Genomic DNA, 13,410 nt, shown 5'->3' with positions numbered 1-13,410 from the left:
GACCTTGCTTTGTGCACCGGTGCATCATGTTGGAACAGGAAAAACCAACCCCAAATTGTTCCCACAAAGTTGGGACCATGAAATTGTCAAAAATGTCTTTGTATACGGACACCTTAAGAGTTCCCTTCACTGAAATTAGGGGGCCAGAAACAACCCCACACCATAATCCCCCCTCCTCCCAAATGATTTGGACCAGTGCACAAAGCAAGGTCCATAAAGACATGGATGAGCAAGTTTTGGAGTGGAGGAACTTGACTGCGCAGAGTCTTGAACTCAACCCGAACACCTTTGGGATGAACTGGAGTGGCGACTGAAAGCCAGGCCTTCTCGTCCAACATTAGTGCCTGACCTCACAAATGCGCTTCTGGAAGAATGGTCAAACATTCCGATAGAGACACTTCTAAACCTTGTGCACAGCCTTCCCAGAAGAGTTGAAGCTGCTCTAGCTGCAAAGGGTGGGCCAACTCAATAATGAACCCTATGGACTAAGACTGGGATTTCTTTAAAGTTCATGTGCATGTAAAGGAAAGCGTCCCAATACTTTTGGTAATATAGTGTGTGTGTGTATGTAATGTGTGTGTGTGTGTGTGTGTGTGTGTGTATGTATGTATGTATGTGTATATATATATATATATATATATATATATATATATATATATATATATATATATATATATATGTATGTATATATATATGTATGTGTATATATATATAGTGGGTACGGAAAGTATTCAGACCCCCCTTAAATTTTTCACTCTTTGTTATATTGCAGCCATTTGCTAAAATCATTTAAGTTCATTCTTCTTCCTCATGAATGTACACATTGCACCCCATACTGACAGAAAAACACAGAATTGTTGACATTGTTGCAGATTTATTAAAAAAGAAAAACTGAAATATCACATGGTCCTAAGTATTCAGACCCTTTGCTGTGACACTCATATATTTAACTCAGGTGCTTTCCATTTCTTCTGATCATCCTTGAGATGGTTCTACACCTTCATTTGAGTCCAGCTGTGTTTGATTATACTGATTGGACTTGATTAGGAAAGCCACACACCTGTCTATATAAGACCTTCCAGATCACAATGCATGTCAGAACAAATGAGAATCATGAGGTCAAAGGAACTGCCTGAAGAGCTCAGAGACAGAATTGTGGCAAGGCACAGATCTGGCCAAGGTTACAAAAAGATTTCTGCTGCACTTAAGGTTCCTAAGAGCACAGTGGCCTCCATAATCCTCAAATGGAAGATGTTTGGGACGACCAGAACCCTTCCTAGAGCTGGCTGTCCGGCCAAACTGAGCTATCGGGGGAGAAGAGCCTTGGTGAGAGAGGTAAAGAAGGACCCAAAGATCACTGTGGCTGATCTCCAGAGATGCAGTCAGGAGATGGGAGAAAGTTGTAGAAAGTCAACCATCACTGCAGCCCTCCACCAGTCGGGGCTTTATGGCAGAGTGGCCCGACGGAAGCCTCTCCTCAGTGTAAGACACATGAAAGCCCGCATGGAGTTTGCTAAAAAACACCTGAAGGACTCCAAGATGGTGAGAAATAAGATTCTCTGGTCTGATGAGACCAAAATAGAACTTTTTGGCCTTAATTCTAAGGGGTATGTGTGGAGAAAACCAGGCACTGCTCATAACCTGTCCAATACAGTCCCAACAGTGAAGCATGGTGGTGGCAGCATCATGCTGTGGGGGTGTTTTTCAGCTGCAGGGACAGGACTGGTTGCAATCGAGGGAAAGATGAATGCGGCCAAGTACAGGGATATCCTGGACAAAAACCTTCTCCAGAGTGCTCTGGACCTCAGACTGGGCCGAAGGTTTACCTTCCAACAAGACAATGACCCTAAGCACACAGCTAAAATAACGAAGGAGTGGCTTCACAACAACTCCGTGACTGTTCTTGAATGGCCCAGCCAGAGCACTGACTTAAACCCAATTGAGCATCTCTGGAGAGACCTAAAAATGGCTGTCCAACATTTACCATGCAACCTGACAGAACTGGAGAGGATCTGCAAGGAGGAATGGCAGAGGATCCCCAAATCCAGGTGTGAAAGACTTGTTGCATCTTTCCCAAAAAGACTCCTGGCTGTATTAGATCAAAAGGGGGCTTCTACTAAATACTGAGCAAAGGGTCTGAATACTTAGGACCATGTGATATTTCAGTTTTTCTTTTTTAATAAATCTGCAACAATGTCAACAATTCTGTGTTTTTCTGTCAGTATGGGGTGCTATGTGTACATTCATGAGGAAGAAGAATGAACTTAAATTATTTTAGCAAATGGCTGCAATATAACAAAGAGTGAAAAATTTAAGGGGGTCTGAATACTTTCCGTACCCACTGTGTGTGTATGTGTGTGTGTGTGTATATATATATATATATATATATATATATATATATATTATAATATGTATGTGTGTGTGTATACATTCTCACAAAAGTGAGTACAACCTTCTCATTTTTGTAAATATTTTATTACCGGTATATCTTTTCATGTGACAACACTGAAGAAATTACATTATGCTACAATGTAAAGTAGTGAATGGAGAGCTTGTGTATAGTGTGAATTTGCTGTCTCCTCAAAATAACTCCACACACAACAATGAATGTCTAAACTGCTGGCAACAAAAGTGAGTACACCCCTTAGGTTTCCGTTCACATGTAGGCATTTTGGGGAGTTTTGGGGGCGTTTTTCTGCTCTAGGATCAGCTCTCAAAACGCCCAACAAGACCAATCCTATTCATTTCAATGGCCCCTGTTCACATCTGAGCATTTTGACGTTTTAAGCAAAACGCCCAACGCTCAAAGTACATGAGCTTCTTTTTGGGCAGATTACAGGCGTTTTCAATTGTTCTCTAGTCAATCTAAAAACACCTGCACAAAAAATGCCCATAAAAATGCCTGTAATAGCAACGCCAAGATGTGAACGTAGCCTTAAGTGTAAAGGTCCAAATTGGGTCCAAAGTTTCAATATTTTGTGTGCCCACCATTATTTCTCATAGGTCCTCTGACAGTCGCAGCCCAGTCCAATCAGCCTTCACTATTGGGTAATGGCAACCTCCGCAGGAGTAGCTAGGCAGTGAAAAGTTAACACAACCAGACTTTTACACTTGACACCCCTAGGGGCTGTCCCACATACATTACCCTGCTCACTTCATCCCATGTTCTCAGTTTTTTTGCTGCCTAGCTTCAGGAATAGATCTAGGTTACCCAGCTGAGATATACGTCTCAGTATTTCTACTTTTTTCTTTATAAGAAGTATTTTATTTTCTTTCATTCACTATCACCAGTTAGTCAGGGGGATCCCTGGAGGACTACAAGCTACAGCAGAGCTGGGCCTCACACTGGGTAATATAGACCCTTATGGTGTCCCAGCCTGCCACCGAGCGTCGCAGGTCTGAGGTGCGCCCAGGCCTCGCTACGACTGTGCCCCGCTGGCTGGGGACAAGCCTGCGAAGATTCTTCGCTGGGATGTCTCAACTTTGGTACGCCCTGGGATGCTAGTGTCCCTTCCTGGCTGACGGCACCCCCACTTAGGGTGGGAGGTGTTTCCTATCTTGGAGAGGAGCCCGCGTATCGTGGTATGGTGAGTGATGCTATCTCCTTACCTTATCCTGGGACAGTCTGCAGGGGGTGTTATGTGGGACCACTCCTAGGGGATGACAAACATTAAGGTCTCTGTGATATCCCCATGCCTGAGCCGGCCCCACTGGGGGCGCTATGCGCACTGATGAGAGAGTGCGTGGGGGAGTGTGGGGGCTTGCTTCATGTCTGGGAGGGGGTCCCTGGCAGCTATCCCCGTGGTGGTCAGTGTGTTTGTGCGGTCGGAACTTGGCGCCGAGCTTTCGCCATCTTGGATTTGGGCGGCTGCCGTGTGAGGGCAACGGCCATCTTTAATCTCTCCTCTCCCTTACTGATAAGCAGGCAGGGCTGGGGTGGCCTTAGTGCATTACATCACTTCCCTTTCTTCACTGCAGCAGCGCGTGGAGGTCTGGTACAGTACACTGTGACACTGGAGGGTGATTTTTGCTATTTTCCCTGTAATACTTTCCTTCCTCTGCTCTAGTTAGTTTACAGGGGGTCTCTATCAGCGGTGTGGATTTGCGGTGGGAACTGCAGGTACCGCCGATTTTAAAGGGCCAGTGTCCCAAAAAAAATTTTTGTGTGCAGATGGACTCACAGGACAGCAAATTCCCTCCAGACCTGGTTGGGGCTTCAGGGTCACCTGAATCGTCTTCCATGGCCTCCTTATCTGCTGCACTTGCGACTTTAGCGTCTACGGTGGATCTGCTGATGTCAGAACGCACTACTCAAAAACGGCCGATGCCCTCTCAGTCTTCTGACTCAGAGTCTGACTTGGTTGCCACCGAGAACGTCCCCCTGGAGGGGTCCCTGTCCTCGCATTCAGATGGGGAGGAGGAGTCTTCCTCCAATGCAGCGTGGGAACGCGCTATGATGGATGCACTAATTTCTTCTGTCAGGGAGACCTTGAATATTGTAGAAGAACTCTGTCAGATAAGTGGGTTTCTTTCGGGTCCCGCAAGGCCCAGAGGTCAGATCAGGTTTTTCCCTGTCCCGAGGAGTTTCACGACACAGTGAACGAACAATGGCGTCGCATAAAACATATGCTGACAGTACCTAAGGGCTTCCAGTATTGTTATCCCTTTGCGGATGCAGTTGACAACCGCTGGACAGTGGCGCCTAAGGTGGGCCATATGGTTTCTAGATTGAACAAGTCCACATTAATGCACCTGGAGGACTCCCCCCGGTTTTTAAAGACCCGGCAGACAGGCGCACGGAAACGCTTTCCCGCCATATCTTTTTGTTGGCGGGTTCCCTACTCAAACCGGTTTTCGCTTCTGTGGTGGTGTTTTAGGCGGTCACCGAGTGGCTCAAGGAGCTGAAGCGCATCCTGGTGACAGAATCGGCCCCCCCCTGTGGCCCTCGATCTGGTGGATCAAATGGCCCACGCCGTATTGTATCTATGTGATGCGGCTTTGGACGAGGCTCCTTTGATCGCAAAGCTGTCTGCAGTGGGGTTCGCTATCCATCGCATTGTGGTTAAAGAGTTGGTCGGCTGACCACGCCTCCAAGAAAACTGTGTCAGATGTCCTATTTATGGGGAATCAACTTTTTTGGGGATACTTTGGATGAACTGATCAAGGGTCTTACGGGTGGTAAGAGTACCCTACTGCCCCAAAATTTTAGGGGTAAGCAGCCCCGCCCTCGGAGGGGTCCTTACTTCAAGGCTTAACGGGGGTCCTTTCTTGCCTCAGGGTCACAGGACAAAGGAAAATCCTTCAAAGTCCCCGGGGGGACCAAGAAACCCTGGTCTGGTAAGTCCAAGACGGGGCAGTCCGGCTCGGCGGTCTAGTCCTCCGCCTGAAGGGACACCCTCACCCGTGGTAGGGGTGGGGGCACGTCTGCTTTACTTTAAGGTACCATGGTTGTCCGAGATTCGGGACAGATGGGTTCACAAGCTGATTTGCTCAGGGTACAAGATAGAGTTTTGCTCTCGTCTTGCAGACAGATTCTTTCCTTCAAACCTCAGTTTGTCCCCCGACTGATTAAAAAGATCTCAAGGGGGTGGTGCAGGATCTGGTTGCCCAAGTAGTGATTGTGCCGGTTCCTCAGCCGGACAGGTTCCATGGGTATTATTCCAACCTATTCACGGTGCCCCGAAAAGAGGGCAAGGTGCGTCCGATTCTGGACCTCAAGTCCCTGAACCGATTTGTGCGGTGCAGAAGTTCAGGATGGAGTCCGTCCACCCGGTGGTGGCGTCCTTGAGTCCAGGAGCCTTCATGGCCTCCGTCGACCTAAAGGATGCATATCTGCACATCCCGATCTTCGAAAGTCATCAGCTGAGGAGCACTTTCAGTTTGTGGCGTTACCCTTCGGTCTTGCTTCGGCTCCCAGGGTGTTTACCAAGGTCTCCGGTGTTGGCTTTGCTGCGCATGAAGGGGATTGCAGTCATCGGCTACCTGGACGATCTATTGAGGACGCAATTCAGCGCGTCTGTCGAGCGATCTGTCAATTACAGTTCAGATGCTCCAGGGGTTCGGTTGGACCATACACTTTCAGAAGTCTACACTGACCCCTATCAAATCGTCTCGCCTATCTGGGGATGGTCCTGGACTCAGTCCAAGCAAAGGTTGTTCTCCCAGAAGAGAAGCTTTGGACCCTACGGAGCGAGATCAGGTCCCTCAGGTGGTCCGGGCGGTCAGGGTTTACCTTTCTGCCACGGAGTCCTTTCGGAAGTCGGATTCCCTGTTTGTCCTTCCCGAGGGACCTCGGAAGGGTTTGGCTGCGTCCGCTGCAACCATTTCAAAATGGATCAGACAGACTGTTGTTCAGGCCTATTCGCTCAAGGGTCAGGTGCCTCCTTTCCCTGTGAGGGCACATTCTACGAGGGCTATCGGTGCCCCTTGGGCTTTTCGCCATCAGGCTTCTGTGGCTCAGGTGTGCAAAGCAGCGACTTGGTCGTCAGTGCACACTTTCACTAAGTTTTATAAACTTGACATGATGGCATCTTCAGATGCTTCCTTTAGCCGCAAAGTTTTAAGTGCGGCAGTTGTTTGAAGAGCTGTTTTCTTATCTCTTTTTACTGTGGGTTTTTTGGGGTTTAGCTCCTGTTGAGCTTTTGTTGCCCTGTTGGCTCAGTGGAGTTTTTGTCTTTTCCTCTGGCCCGGTTGACAAGTTGCCTTTTTTTTCTACTTGGTTGTGTCTTCCTACCCCTCAAATCTGCACTGCTTTGGGATGTCCTAATAGTGAAGGCTGATTGGACTGGGCTGCAACTGTCAGAGGATGTAAGAGAAAATAGAGTTTTTGTAAGAACTTATCGTAAAACTCTTTTCTCTTGAGTCCTCTGACAGTCGTAGCCCCCCCCGCCCCTCTGAATTTTTTCTTGGGGTTGGTGCCTTCTGCTACTGCTTGCTACAAAACTGAGAGCATGACATGAGGTGAGCAGGGTAATGTATGTGGGACAGCACCTAGGGGTGTGTCAAGTGTATATTATCCAATAGTGGTTGCCATTACCCAATAGTGAAGGCTGATTGGACTGGGCTGCGACTGTCAGAGGACTCAGAGAAAAGAGTTTTACAGTTCTTACAAAAACTCTTTTTTTCCAGCACTGCCTTAACCCTTTTGGGTATGGAGTTCACCAGAGCTTCACAGGTTGCCACTGGAGTCCTCTTCCACTCCTCAATGAAGACATCACGGAGCTGGTGGATGCTAGAGACCTTGCACTCCTCCAGCCCATCACCTTTACCCTCAGCTTCTTTAGCAAGGCAATGGTCATCTTGGAGGTGTGTTTTGGGGGTCGTTATCCTGCTGGAATACTGCCCTGCAGCCCATTCTTCGAAAGGAGGGGGATCATGCTATGCTTCAGTATGTCACAGTGCATGTTGGAATTCATGGTTCCCTCAATGAACTGTATATTCCCAGTGCCGGCAGCATTCGTGCAGCCCCAGACCATGACACTCCCACCACCATGCTTGACTGTAGGAAAGATACACTTGTGTTTGTACTCCTCACCCGGTTGCCGCCACACACGCTTGACACCTCCTGAAACAAATACGTTTATCTTGGTCTCCTCAGACCACAGGACATGGTTCCAGAAATCCATGTCCTTAGTCTGCTTGTCTTCAGCAAACTGTTTGCAGGCTTTCTTGTGCATCATCTTTAGAAGAGGCTTCCTTCTGGGACAACAGTAATTCAGACCAATTTGATGCAGTGTGCGGCGTATGGTCTGAGCACTGACAGGCTGACTCCCCCTCCGCCCCTTCCACCTCTGCAGCAATGCTGGCAGCACTCCTACGTCTATTTCCCAAAGACAACCTCTGGATATGACGCTGAGCATGTGCACTCAACTTCTTTGGTCGACTGTGGTGAGGCCTAGTCTGCGGGGAACCTGTCCTGGTAAACTGCCATATGGTCTTGGCCACCCTGCTGCAGCTTGTTTTCAGGGTCTTGGCAATCCTCTTATAGCCCAGGCCATCTTTATGTAGAGCAACAATTCTTTTTTTCAGATCCTCAGAGTTCTTTGCCATGAGGTGCTATGTTGAACTTCCAGTAACCAGTATGAGGGAGTTGACACCAAATTTAACACACATGCTCCCCATTCACACCTGAGACCTTGTAACACTAAAAAGTCACTTAACACTGGGGAGGGAAATGGCCAATTGGGCCCAATTTGGACATTTTCACTTAGGGGTGTACTCACTTCTGTTGCCAGCAGTTTAGACAATAATGGCTGTGTGTGTTATTTTGATGGGACAGCAAATTTACACTGTTTTACAAGCTGTACACTCACTACTTTACATTATAGCAAAGTGTCATTTCTTCAGTGTTGTCACATGAAAATATATCATAGTATTTACAAAAATGTGAGTGGTGTACTCACTTTTGTGAGATACTGTATATACAGTTGTGCTCATAAGTTTACATACCCTGGCAGAATTTATGAATTTTTGGCCATTTTTTTGAGAATATGAATAACACAAAAACCTTTCACTCATGGTTAGTGTTTGTCTGAAGCCATTTGTTATCAATTAACTGTGTTTACACTTTTTAAATCATAATGACAACAGAAACTACCTAAATACCCTGATCAAAAGTTTACATACCCTGGTGATTTTGGCCTGATAACATGAACACAAGTTGACACAAAGGGTTTTGGCTATTAAAGGAAACCACCCTCACCTGTGATCTGTTTGCTTGTATTTAGAGTGTGTGTATAAAAGGTCAGTGAATTTCTGGACTCCTGGCAGACCCTTGCATCTTTCATCCAGTGCTGCACTGACGTTTCTGGATTCTTTGTCATGGGGAAAGCAAAAGAATTGTCAAAGGATTTGCGGGAAAAGGTAGATGAACTGTATAAAACAGGATAGGGATATAAAAAGATATCCAAGGAATTGAGAATGCCAATCAGCAGTGTTCAAACTCTAACCAAGAAGTGGAAAATGAGGGTTTCTGTTGAAACCAAACCATGGTCCGGTAGACCAACTAAGATTTCAGCCACAACTGCCAGGAAAATTGTTCGGATGTAAAGAAAATAAATAAATACAAAATACAGCACCAACATAAACCCAATTGCTGGGAATTTCCGTGTGATAAAAAGTCCAAAAAATGCAGTGATAAAGGTCCAAAGTAAAAGATTATAGTCCAACACCACAGAGTAACATCAATGAAGCTGGAGAAAACCTAGTTAACACCGCGTGCACCAGATGGAAGGGGTGTCTGCTTCCCGGAACCTCATGACCCCCGGTCAGGGTGGGTCAAATGAGCGTGTAGTGAAGATATTCAATGGAGTCCTTAAGGATAAGAGAGCCAATCCAATGGTATCCCCCAAAACAACAGGCAGGTCTCCAATACTCAGACAGAACAGTGCAGCGGTGACAGCTTTAAAATACCATATACCTCAAAATAAAGAGGGAAACTCCAATGGCATAGTAAACTTAATCTTTAATGACTATATACATAAAAATTGGCAACTCACAAATCCATCCAAATCAATGCTCATGGAAAGGTAGGGAGCCTGGATCAGTGTGTCAGCATGCGGGCGTGCCTGACGTTTCGTCCCAATCAGGACATTCTCAAAGGCGAAGCCCGCACATGCCTGCACGCTATTTAAATGGTACTAACCAGAAATCATCACGCGGGGTCCCGGAAGTCCGAAGCAACAGGAAGTTAATTTGCCGGAAATGTCGTCATCGGCAGAGATGCGTCACTTCCGGTGTATGGCCAAACCGGAAGAGCACTTGCGTTCCACTGCTGCTCATTCCGGAGGTCACAGAAGCACTCTCCCCTCACTGTGGTAGCCAATAAGAGCTTGCGCTCCAATTGAACATACCTCCTCACCGGAACTAAGACTCCCCCCCCCCCCCCCCCCCCCTGATGCATCAAAGGACACCTGAGAGCCCCGCAATGATGAAATACTTATCGACCACAACATAACCTGAATAAACCAGGGACAGTCATGGTCACAAGAGCACAGGATAAACAATCAAAACACTGTGGGGAATCGGAAAAAAAACCCCACAATGTGGAACACATATAATGCAATAAATAATAAAAATGTTGCCATACTTATAATCATATTATCATATTACTGATATAAGGGATAAAACATCGCATCATAAAATAGGGCAATGGTAATACTTATGACAATACCCCATTATCCAATTATATATATATATATATAAGACCCATTATGGTCAAAAGATAAAAAAATCAAATATATTGCATATATATATAGCATAACTCCCATATATAAAACCATAAACTTGAAAAATGTGCCGAACCCTATCTATCCATAAATTAAGATAAAAATAAAAGAAAGGAACTGCCAGGCGATACAGACAATCAAAAACTGGGGTCAACTGTTGCTAATAAAGCAGTTGACATCCCAGTCGACATTCAGGCCATACGGCGTATAGCACTTCAGGTCGAAAATCCAGCGTGTCTCTTTCTTGGAAATTTCACGCCTCACATTACTACCCCTCCAATGGGCTGTCTATTTATCAATGCCAATAATTGAAGTTCCTGTGGCTTTTTTCCCCATGACATTCCAAATAATGTCGGGAGACGCTATGTTTCGGGAACCCTCGTCTGATATTCCCCAGATGCTCATTAACTCTTATCTGCATAGTTCTGATCGTCCTCTCGACATATTGGAAGCCACAAGGGCATTCCAAAAGGTACACCACATTTTTAGTGGAGCAGGTAATAAAGGACCTGAAGGTATAGACCTTCTGTGTAGTATTGGACCGAAAGGAAATAATCTTTCTGTCCTTAACAGCATTGGTCCTACAAACCACACATTTCCGACATGGAAAAAACCCATTAATCTGGGGAAAAAAGGAAGACTTGAGTGGTCGGTCCACTACATTAGGGGCCACTTTTAGTCTCAGGGGAGATCCGTTTTAAGTCTCCATATTGCTGGGTATATGTGGTTACAAAAGGTACCCCGAATTTTTCATCCCCACAGTGAGGGGAGAGTCCTTCTGTGACCTCCAGAATGAGCAGTGGTGGAACGCAAGTGCTCTTCCGGTTTGGCTGTACACCGGAACTGACGCATCTCTGCCGATGACGACACTTCCGGCAAATGAACTTCCTGTTGCTTCGGAGTTCTGGGACCCCGCGTAATTATTTATGGATAGTACTATTTAAATAGCGTGCAGGCATGTGCGGCAGGGCTTGACAAATTTTCCTGAAATCTAGGAGCCAGCTAAAAAAGTTAGGAGCCAGTTTTTTTTTTTTTTTAAACTAACAACCAAGCTTTATTTAATAAAACGGATACTAAATTTACACATAAATACGACTAGAACCCCACTCTCCTCTAGCGCAATTGGATGAAAACAGACTGTCTCTTTCCATCCAATGCCATCTGATGGATAGAAAATAGAACCACCATCCGTCTGCTTTTGGCGGACAGGATCAGATGGCGGCAGATTACTGCTCCCATAGAGGAGAATGAAGGGTCCGATCAGGTCTGCCTGAAAAACTGACAGGCGGACCTGATCAGACAGCCCGTGTGAAAGGGGCCTTCAGCTGTGGCATGGCGATGAGGGAAAAAAAAAAAAAGAAAGATATTATAATATATATATAAATGTTATTTTTTTTTTAATAATAATAATTGGAAAAAAAAATATATTTTTTTTTATTTTTTTAATAATTAAAAAAAAAAGAAGAAAAAATATTTAGTTTTACATTTAAAAAATAAATTAAATTAATAAATAACCACACTCCCTGTCAAAGGTAACTTACTGGACAGGGAGATGGTAATGCATTGTGAACAAACAGGCAGTGGAAACAGTAATTACAACAGTCATTACTCCCGGCCACCACAAGAGGGTGCCAGTTCCCCATTGGAAGCCTCTCATCTCAAGTAGGCCGAAAAGCTGGGGCCTCAAATTTCGGACGGCCCGCAAGTCCGTGCACTCCGTGCGCGGAAGTCCGTGCAAAAATGACAGGACACCTTCTGCAGGGCACCCAAGGCGCCAGGTCGCTAATTCTAGTCGCAAATGCGACCTGGCGCCCGGGTTTTGTCGAGGCCTGATGTGCAGGCTTCGCCTTTGAGAATGTCCTGATTTGGACGAAACGTCAGGCACGCCCGCATGCTGACACGCTGATCCAGGCTCCCCTACCTTTCCATGCATATTGATTTGGATGGATTTGTGAGTTGCCAATTTTTATGTATATAGTCATTAAAGATTAAGTTTACTATGCCATTGGAGTTTCCCTCTTTATTTTGAGGTATATGGTATGTTAAAGCTGTCCCTGCTGCACTGTTGTCTGAGTATTGGAGACCTGCCTGTTGTTTTGGGGGGATCCCATTAATTTGGCTCTCTTATCCTTGGGGATTCCATTAGATATCTTTACTACACGCTCATTTGACCCACCCTGACCGGGGGTCATGAGGTTCCGGTAAGCAGACACTCCTTCCATCTGGTGCACGCAGTGTTAACTACTGTACTGGCAGCCTTCATCAATTTACATCATCCATTATAGTATCCTGGGTGTGACTAAGCGCGGCTAGTTTTATTTATTATCGGATGTAAAGAAAAACCCACAAATGACTTCAGGTGAAATACAGGAATCTCTGAAAACAAGATGCACAATAAGGAGGCATTTGAAGAAAGATGGACTGCGTGCTCGAGTCACCAGAAGAAAGCCATTACTACACAAATGCCACAAAGTATCCTGCTTACAGTACGCCAAACAGCACAGAGACCAGCCTCAAACCTTCTGGCACAAAGTCATTTGGAGTGATGAGACCAAAATTTAAGCTTTTTGGCCACAACCATAAACACTACATTTGGAGAGGAGTCAACAAGACCTATGATGAAAGTTACACCATTCCTACTGTGAAACACGGAGGTGGATCGCTGATGTTTTGGGGATGTGTGAGCTACAAAGGCACAGGAAATTTGGTCAGAATTGATGGCAATATGAATGCAGTATGTTATCAAAAAATACTGGAGGACAATTTGCATTCATCAGCCCGGAAGCCGCGCATAGGACATACTTGGACATTCTAACATGACAATGATCCTAAACACAAGGCCAAGTCGACCTGTCAGACCTGTCTGCTACAGCAGAAGAAAGTGAAGGTTCAAAGCTTGGGGTATTTATAACCTAAACCTGCTTTAAACTTCTTAACCACCTTGTCCCTGACCTGTCTGGTGTGTTCCTTGGCCTTCATGATTCGGTTTGTTCACTAAGGTTCTCTAACAAACCTCTGAGGGCCTCACAGAACAGCTGTATTTATACTGAGAATAAATTACACACAGGTGGACTCTAGTTACTAATTAGGTGACTTCTGAACGCAATTGGTTCCACTAGATTTTAGTTAGGGGTATCCGAGTTAAAGGGGGCTGAATACAAATGCACACCACACTTTTCAGATA

At 45.6% G+C, this 13,410-nt stretch overlaps 1 protein-coding gene across 1 annotated transcript in view; it reads left to right on the top strand.

The window, feature by feature from the left end:
* Positions 1 to 13,410, top strand: part of LOC309556156 (spindle assembly abnormal protein 6 homolog) — a gene marked incomplete at its 3' end in the record, with an annotated part of 221,299 nt that overhangs the window by 84,330 nt on the left and 123,559 nt on the right. The window lies entirely within an intron of this gene.

This window comes from Pelophylax lessonae, assembly GCF_965119305.1.
Source record: "Pelophylax lessonae genome assembly, chromosome: 1".
NCBI classification, from domain to species: Eukaryota; Metazoa; Chordata; class Amphibia; order Anura; family Ranidae; genus Pelophylax; species Pelophylax lessonae.
This window is presented reverse-complemented; position numbering and strand designations above follow the sequence as displayed.